Raw genomic sequence first — 10300 nt, 5'->3', positions numbered from 1 at the left:
ATTTCTTGTTGAATTCAGACTTAATATCTAAACCAGTTTCTAAGAACAAATTGAACTAACTAGAGATGGGTATCTCTGAACAGAGCTTCAAAGGATGAAACCTGTTTCTCAAGAGTGGTATCTCATTGCAAATATGTACTAGACTGAAATACAACAGATTGTATCTTTGAACAGAAATTCAAATGATGTCCTTTCACAATCACCACAGAGATAAAGGCTTATGGAGTCCTTGGATCACAAACAGCATTGTCCAACACATTCCTGGAACTTCAAAGGATCATAAACAGCATTGTCCAACATCAAACGTTGTACGCCCTGGAGTACTGTCAAGTGTGTTGTCCAACATCAAAGGAGGTTAACAGCTTATGCCCTGGAGTACTGTCAAATGTCATTTCTTGGACAACGGTGACACCTACAGGTAGCTGGCTACTTTTGCTGGGACATATCAACTGGACATTTAAGCAATAACAGCTTATGTCCTGGAGTCCTGTCAAATGTCATTTCTTAGACAACAGTGACACCTACAGGTAGCTGGCTACTTTTGCTGGGACTTATCAACTGGACATTTAAGCATTTGATTGGCTAAGACATTCTTCAAGGTGGGGCTATATTTCTTTAAATATGCTGTGGAAAGAACAGACAGGTAGGTAGGACACATAACACCAACAGGTAATAGACAGACTGCAGCAATCTTCGCATGCACCCACCCACAGGCATTAGTTCAAGTGTAGACAGGTTAGACGAATAGAGCCTTGTACGTTAGACGCTTCTCTCACCACTCATGTATAGATTTGTCATTTAATAAATGTATCCCTTTTTATAAGACTGGTGTAAGTATCATTCTTTAAATAAGGTAAATGTATTATAAGGAAAATCCTGACACTGATTTTAGTCAGTGACCCAATATTAGAAAAGGGGCTTTTTCACAGGCACGCACACTTTTTTGGCCTTACCGCAAACCTACTTACGTAAATTTCGTAAAGGCTTTTTTCTATGGGACTTTCATAGCACCGGTATTACGAGTTTGTCCTGGGAGGCCAAAAAGTGAGCGGTACACCCTCTACCGCCAAGATTACTAACGCATTTTAAAGTCAGTTGTTATGAGTTTAACACTACAAAGCCGTAGCATAAAACTCATAACTAAAGTGCTAAAAAGTACACTAACGTCCATAAACTACCTATTAACCCCTAAACCGAGGCCCTCCCGCATAGCAAACACTAAAATACAATTATTAACCCCTAATCTGCCGCTCCGGACATCGCCACCACTAAAATAAACATATTAACCCCTAAACCGCTGCACTCCCGCCTCGCAAATACTAGTTAAATAATATTAACCCCTAATCTGCCACCACTAACATTGTCGTCACCTACATTATACTTATTAACCCCTAATCTGTCGCCCCAACGTTGCCGTCACTATTCTAAATTTATTAACCCTTTAAACCTAAGTCTAACCCTAACCCCAACACACCCTAACTTAAATATAATTTAAATAAATCTAAATAAAATTAATATCATTAACTAAATTATTCCTATTTAAAACTAAATACTTACCTATAAAATAAACCCAAAGCTAGCTACAATATAACTAATAGTTACATTGTATCTAGCTTAGGGTTTATTTTTATTTTACAGGCAAGTTTATATTTATTTTAACTAGGTAGAATAGTTAATAAATAGTTATTAACTATTTAATAACTACCTAGCTAAAATAAATACAAATTGAAATGTAAAATAAAACCTAACCTGAGTTATACTAACACCTAACACTAAACTACAATTAAATAACTTACCTAAATTAAATACAATTAAATAAATTAAATACTTTTAGCGAAATTACAAAAAACTAAACAAACCTAAATTACAGAAAATAAAAAACAAATTACAAGATATTTAAACTAATTACACCTAATCTAAGAGCCCTATCAAAATAAAAAAAGCCCCACAAAATAAAAAACCCTAGTCTAAACTAAACTATCAATAGCCCTTAAAAGGGCCTTTTGCGGGGCATTGCCCAAAAGAAATCAGCTCTTTTACCTGTAAAAAAAAAATACAAACAACCCCCCAACAGTAAAACCCACCACCCACACAACCAACCCCCCAAATAAAACCCTAACTAAAAAAACCTAAGCTCCCCATTGCCCGGAAAAGGGCATTTGGATGGGCATTGCCCTTAAAAGGGCATTTAGCTCTATTGCTGCCCAAAGTCCTAACCTAAAAACCCCCCCACCCAATACACCCTTAAAAAATCCTAACACTAACCCCCGAAGATTCATTTACCGGGAGAAGTCTTCATCCAAGCGGCAAGATGTCCTCAACGAAGCCAGCAGAAGTGGTCCTCCAGACGGGAAGAAGTGGTCCTCCAGATGGGCAGAAGTCTTCATTCAGACGGCATCTTCTATCTTCATCCTTCCGACGCAGAGCGGCTCCATCTTCAAGACATCTGGCGTGGAGAATCCTCTTCAATCAACGGCTTCTTTGGAATGAATCTTTCTTTAAGTGACGTCATCCAAGATGGCGTCCTTTAGATTCTGATTGGCTGATAGAATTCTATCAGCCGATCGGAATTAAGGTAGAAAAATCCTATTGGCTGATGCAATCAGCCAATAGGATTGAGCTGGCATTCTATTGGCTGTTCCAATCAGCCAATAGAATGCAATCTCAATCCTATTAGCTGATTGGATCAGCCAATAGGATTGAAGTTCAATCCTATTGGCTGAATCTAGGCAATTTTCTTCTATGTGAAGATTCATTGGAATATTAAATGTTTACAGTAAAAACACAGTAAAACATAATAAAAATATTAAAATTGAATAAAGGTATATGTACTTATTTTGTGTTTGGAGCAACTTTTTTTTTAACCCTTACACTTTATGCTTGGTCTTCAATCACTCTAACCCAATGAGCACAAAGCACACACTTTTACTTTCAACTTGTAATACATGCAGAAGTTAGTGCCATCACAATATTGCTTATCTCGACCTTCTCTAAGTTTAGCGTGCCACTTGTAATCTGGCCCTAAATGTTTGCACTGCAAACTCAGCATAAAATTACCCAAACAATTTTGAGAGGGTTTTTCAATAAACACTGGCAAATGCTCATATTAGATATATTCAAGAATCATAAGGGTAATTAACCAAAATCCATATAGAGAAAGTTTTAATATTAGGACAATTCAGTATCTTATGGGTATCTGTGTAGTTCAAAGACAGAGCAAGACCATATATTCTCTTGTTGTAAGGCACAAATGCAGGCTGTTAATAAGACTAAGGCCATTAGAGAGAAAATTCTAAGGATTAGTAGCTGTCACAGCAATTACACAGCTGGAAGGGCCAAGTGAAAGATATAACACCAACATGTCAGGCAAAAATAAAGACATCTCAAAAACAGAGTCACTGAGTTAGAAAAAGGATAACCCCCCTTGGGTCAGTATTTTGTTGACCCACATTTTGCTTTAATTACAGCTTTTATTCTGTTGGGATATGTCTCTACTAACTTTGCACATCTAGACTGTGCAATATTTGCCCACTCTTTTTTGCAGAACTGCTCCAGTTCCGTTACATTTAATGGTGACCATTCGTGGACTGCAGTCTTCAAGTCATGCCACAGATATTTAATGGGGTTTAAGTCTGGACTCTGACTAGGCCATGCAAGGACTTTCACATTTTTCTCCTTCAACCACGGTGTGGTCATTTTTACTGTGTGCTTTGGGGCATTGTCATGTTGGAAGGTAAACCTTCTTCCCATTGACCACTGTCTGCCAGTACCCAGTTTTCCCCAAAAAAGAAAGGTTTTTTTTTTTTGGTTTTTTTTTCTTAAACAGCGGTTTTCTGTAGTGTAGCTGCCCCCCCACCTAACCCCATCCCCCTACCCTAGCAGATCCTATTATTTTTTTTAAAACGTTTTCTGCCCCCTCTCTCTTCTCATTAGTCATTGGTGGCAGTGGTTGCTGCGCGCGCACACACACACATGCACGCGCACGCGCCCGCAGGCCCCCCCTCCGCACGCTACCAGCATCCGGCGTGCACAAAGCACTTGAAGGAACCGGATGCCGGGGAGCGATGGGCCGCCCACCCGCCTCCCTTGTAAGCTACCACCCACCAACGGCACCATCGCTACCGGTGCAGAGAGGGCCACAGAGTGTCTCTCTCTGCATCGGATGCTTTTTAAAGGGTATTGCAGGAAGCCTCAATATCGAGGCATCACTGCAATACCCTGAGAGCTGCTGGAAGCGATCGCTTCCAGCACTCTCTTAGACAACTGACCAGGTACGTCCATTGTCACTAACTGTCAGATTTTGCAGGACGTACCTGGTACGTCAGTTGTCATTAAGGGGTTAAAGAGACACTAAAATCAAAATTTGTTTTCATAGTTCAGATTGAACATGCATTTTTGGGAGACTTTTCAATTTACCTCCATTGTCAGATTTTATAGTCTTTTTAATTCAACATGTTCTGGGGGACCAGCTCCTACTGAGCAGATGTGCATGGTCACAGTGTATATGTATACTATTCTGTGATTGGCTGATAGCTATTACATGATACAAGGGTAGTCAAATTAAAAAAAATAACAATAATAATAATAATAATAAATTCTGAAAAATCTACTGCTTTTTGGAAGATCAGAGTAAGCAATATTGCATTGTATTTTTATAATGCACTTGTTACTTGCAATTATACTGTATTTAATGGTCATCTAATTTAACTTAAGGTGTTATAGATGTGTAAATAAACATTGAATCACATCTGCTAGGGGTTGTAAATGATCTAATCAACAGTGAAATCAATACAACATCAGACATTTCATTTGGTTTGGCGTGTAGACAGGCACAGGCAGAACTATCAGCCAATTTCAAAATTATGATGCAAACATTGTCTTATGATCATGTGCCTTTAATGTTTATTAATGTTAAACATGGTCTTACTAATTTTGCTTTAAACAATATGAACTATGGGTAAATGACTGGCATGAATGTAATAATAGCATGTGTACTGCATCATCTCTAATTCCTGGGGCAGGGGTCAGAACTGAGCTTCAGAAACTGGTTTCCTTAGGAATTCCAGTTTCTGACACTCAAGCTATGTTTTGCAAACTGAAATATGACACTCTTATCTTTAGGAATGGGGAATGGACACAGATGGACCTGTCTTTCTGTGTCCAACACCCTATTACTAAAACCTATGTGTGTACACCTGGTCAGTACAGAGAAGTATATACATCATGCTGGCATAACAATTCTCAATGTCAAGTGGTTGTTGAAACAGTCTCTTCTAATAACATTGTGTCTTATATGGGACATGGTAGGGTGTGTTTTATACTCTTAAATGAGCTCAGTCAAATTAAATGGTTGTCTTACAATGGGTGTCAGGGGAATCAGGATTTGCCAAGGGGACTTTATTGTGGGGATAACTTGCATTTACTGAATATTTCAGGAATGGTGTTTAAGGTTTCATTTATTTAGCAACACTCAGTTGGGTATAGCCCTAGTATAAATATTTCTTTAGTACCTCTAAATATAAGGAATGCATCTGTTCTACTAAAATGGGGTAAAATAATTGAATCAGACATTGTGCTCCTCAAACAGATGAAAGACTCTGACGAGCAAACTAAAGTAGTTATTCAACATTTTCAAGGTCAAATTGAGCAACTTATTCCCCACATTGAATCAGTTTCTAACACGAATATTTGGCATCGCATATTTGGACAATCTTCCACTGTAAATAATTTTGCATATTATTTGATTCATCCTATGTTCATTATCTTTATTTGTTCTATTGTATGTTTTGTTATACAAATTGTTCTTTGTACAAAAGTTAAGCGTATGACATCCAAGGCTAGACACATGATTAGAGAAGTTAGATATATACACTTAAGGTAGTTGAAATCATAACTCATCTGTTCGGCCAGCATATCCATAACCCACACTGATAAAACCACAGGTCTGAAAAGGAAATGTTACTGTTCTAACACAACAAATACTTGTGTGTCATTCAGACACAAAGAGGGGATGTAAGAAGTATAATTTGAATTACAATTTCTTGTTGAATTCAGACTTAATATCTAAACCAGTTTCTAAGAACAAATTGAACTAACTAGAGATGGGTATCTCTGAACAGAGCTTCAAAGGATGAAACCTGTTTCTCAAGAGTGGTATCTCATTGCAAATATGTACTAGACTGAAATACAACAGATTGTATCTTTGAACAGAAATTCAAATGATGTCCTTTCACAATCACCACAGAGATAAAGGCTTATGGAGTCCTTGGATCACAAACAGCATTGTCCAACACATTCCTGGAACTTCAAAGGATCATAAACAGCATTGTCCAACATCAAACGTTGTACGCCCTGGAGTACTGTCAAGTGTGTTGTCCAACATCAAAGGAGGTTAACAGCTTATGCCCTGGAGTACTGTCAAATGTCATTTCTTGGACAACGGTGACACCTACAGGTAGCTGGCTACTTTTGCTGGGACATATCAACTGGACATTTAAGCAATAACAGCTTATGTCCTGGAGTCCTGTCAAATGTCATTTCTTAGACAACAGTGACACCTACAGGTAGCTAGCTACTTTTGCTGGGACTTATCAACTGGACATTTAAGCATTTGATTGGCTAAGACATTCTTCAAGGTGGGGCTATATTTCTTTAAATATGCTGTGGAAAGAACAGACAGGTAGGTAGGACACATAACACCAACAGGTAATAGACAGACTGCAGCAATCTTCGCATGCACCCACCCACAGGCATTAGTTCAAGTGTAGACAGGTTAGACGAATAGAGCCTTGTACGTTAGACGCTTCTCTCACCACTCATGTATAGATTTGTCATTTAATAAATGTATCCCTTTTTATAAGACTGGTGTAAGTATCATTCTTTAAATAAGGTAAATGTATTATAAGGAAAATCCTGACACTGATTTTAGTCAGTGACCCAATATTAGAAAAGGGGCTTTTTCACAGGCACGCACACTTTTTTGGCCTTACCGCAAACCTACTTACGTAAATTTCGTAAAGGCTTTTTTCTATGGGACTTTCATAGCACCAGTATTACGAGTTTGTCCTGGGAGGCCAAAAAGTGAGCGGTACACCCTCTACCGCCAAGATTACTAACGCATTTTAAAGTCAGTTGTTATGAGTTTAACACTACAAAGCCGTAGCATAAAACTCATAACTAAAGTGCTAAAAAGTACACTAACGTCCATAAACTACCTATTAACCCCTAAACCGAGGCCCTCCCGCATAGCAAACACTAAAATACAATTATTAACCCCTAATCTGCCGCTCCGGACATCGCCACCACTAAAATAAACATATTAACCCCTAAACCGCTGCACTCCCGCCTCGCAAATACTAGTTAAATAATATTAACCCCTAATCTGCCACCACTAACATTGTCGTCACCTACATTATACTTATTAACCCCTAATCTGTCGCCCCAACATTGCCGTCACTATTCTAAATTTATTAACCCTTTAAACCTAAGTCTAACCCTAACCCCAACACACCCTAACTTAAATATAATTTAAATAAATCTAAATAAAATTAATATCATTAACTAAATTATTCCTATTTAAAACTAAATACTTACCTATAAAATAAACCCAAAGCTAGCTACAATATAACTAATAGTTACATTGTATCTAGCTTAGGGTTTATTTTTATTTTACAGGCAAGTTTATATTTATTTTAACTAGGTAGAATAGTTAATAAATAGTTATTAACTATTTAATAACTACCTAGCTAAAATAAATACAAATTGAAATGTAAAATAAAACCTAACCTGAGTTATACTAACACCTAACACTAAACTACAATTAAATAACTTACCTAAATTAAATACAATTAAATAAATTAAATACTTTTAGCGAAATTACAAAAAACTAAACAAACCTAAATTACAGAAAATAAAAAACAAATTACAAGATATTTAAACTAATTACACCTAATCTAAGAGCCCTATCAAAATAAAAAAAGCCCCACAAAATAAAAAACCCTAGTCTAAACTAAACTATCAATAGCCCTTAAAAGGGCCTTTTGCGGGGCATTGCCCAAAAGAAATCAGCTCTTTTACCTGTAAAAAAAAAATACAAACAACCCCCCAACAGTAAAACCCACCACCCACACAACCAACCCCCCAAATAAAACCCTAACTAAAAAAACCTAAGCTCCCCATTGCCCGGAAAAGGGCATTTGGATGGGCATTGCCCTTAAAAGGGCATTTAGCTCTATTGCTGCCCAAAGTCCTAACCTAAAAACCCCCCCACCCAATACACCCTTAAAAAATCCTAACACTAACCCCCGAAGATTCATTTACCGGGAGAAGTCTTCATCCAAGCGGCAAGATGTCCTCAACGAAGCCAGCAGAAGTGGTCCTCCAGACGGGAAGAAGTGGTCCTCCAGATGGGCAGAAGTCTTCATTCAGACGGCATCTTCTATCTTCATCCTTCCGACGCAGAGCGGCTCCATCTTCAAGACATCTGGCGTGGAGAATCCTCTTCAATCAACGGCTTCTTTGGAATGAATCTTTCTTTAAGTGACGTCATCCAAGATGGCGTCCTTTAGATTCTGATTGGCTGATAGAATTCTATCAGCCGATCGGAATTAAGGTAGAAAAATCCTATTGGCTGATGCAATCAGCCAATAGGATTGAGCTGGCATTCTATTGGCTGTTCCAATCAGCCAATAGAATGCAATCTCAATCCTATTAGCTGATTGGATCAGCCAATAGGATTGAAGTTCAATCCTATTGGCTGAATCTAGGCAATTTTCTTCTATGTGAAGATTCATTGGAATATTAAATGTTTACAGTAAAAACACAGTAAAACATAATAAAAATATTAAAATTGAATAAAGGTATATGTACTTATTTTGTGTTTGGAGCAACTTTTTTTTTAACCCTTACACTTTATGCTTGGTCTTCAATCACTCTAACCCAATGAGCACAAAGCACACACTTTTACTTTCAACTTGTAATACATGCAGAAGTTAGTGCCATCACAATATTGCTTATCTCGACCTTCTCTAAGTTTAGCGTGCCACTTGTAATCTGGCCCTAAATGTTTGCACTGCAAACTCAGCATAAAATTACCCAAACAATTTTGAGAGGGTTTTTCAATAAACACTGGCAAATGCTCATATTAGATATATTCAAGAATCATAAGGGTAATTAACCAAAATCCATATAGAGAAAGTTTTAATATTAGGACAATTCAGTATCTTATGGGTATCTGTGTAGTTCAAAGACAGAGCAAGACCATATATTCTCTTGTTGTAAGGCACAAATGCAGGCTGTTAATAAGACTAAGGCCATTAGAGAGAAAATTCTAAGGATTAGTAGCTGTCACAGCAATTACACAGCTGGAAGGGCCAAGTGAAAGATATAACACCAACATGTCAGGCAAAAATAAAGACATCTCAAAAACAGAGTCACTGAGTTAGAAAAAGGATAACCCCCCTTGGGTCAGTATTTTGTTGACCCACATTTTGCTTTAATTACAGCTTTTATTCTGTTGGGATATGTCTCTACTAACTTTGCACATCTAGACTGTGCAATATTTGCCCACTCTTTTTTGCAGAACTGCTCCAGTTCCGTTACATTTAATGGTGACCATTCGTGGACTGCAGTCTTCAAGTCATGCCACAGATATTTAATGGGGTTTAAGTCTGGACTCTGACTAGGCCATGCAAGGACTTTCACATTTTTCTCCTTCAACCACGGTGTGGTCATTTTTACTGTGTGCTTTGGGGCATTGTCATGTTGGAAGGTAAACCTTCTTCCCATTGACCACATCCTGGCAGAGGGCAGCAGATTTTCCTCAAGAATTTGTTGCATCCATTGTTCCTTCTATCCTAACAAGTGTTCCAGTGCCTGCTGCAGAGAAACACGCCCATAACAGGATTTTACCACCTTCATGCTTTACTGTAGGTATTGTGTTATTTGGATGGTGAGCTGTATCAGATTTCCTTCAAAAAACATATTGTTTGTTGGTGAGACCAAATAATTCAATTTTAGTCTCATCTGACCATAGCACCTTTTTCCATATGGCCTCAGAATCAATCAGGTGTGTTATGGCAAAACTCAGTCATGCATGTGGCCTTTCTTGAGGCGTGGCTTTTTTCTTGCAACCATTCCATACAAGACACATTTTTGGAGAATTTGTGATATTGTTGTCACATGCACACAATGACCACTCTTTGTCATAAATTCCTGCAACTACTTCAGAGTTGCTGTGGGCCTCTTGGTAGCCTATCTGACCAGTTTTCTCCTGGCTCTTTCATCAAGTTTGGAGCGACAT

The sequence above is a fragment of the Bombina bombina genome, chromosome 5 (genome assembly GCF_027579735.1).
Source record: "Bombina bombina isolate aBomBom1 chromosome 5, aBomBom1.pri, whole genome shotgun sequence".
Lineage (NCBI taxonomy): Eukaryota > Metazoa > Chordata > Amphibia > Anura > Bombinatoridae > Bombina > Bombina bombina.
This window is presented reverse-complemented; position numbering follows the sequence as displayed.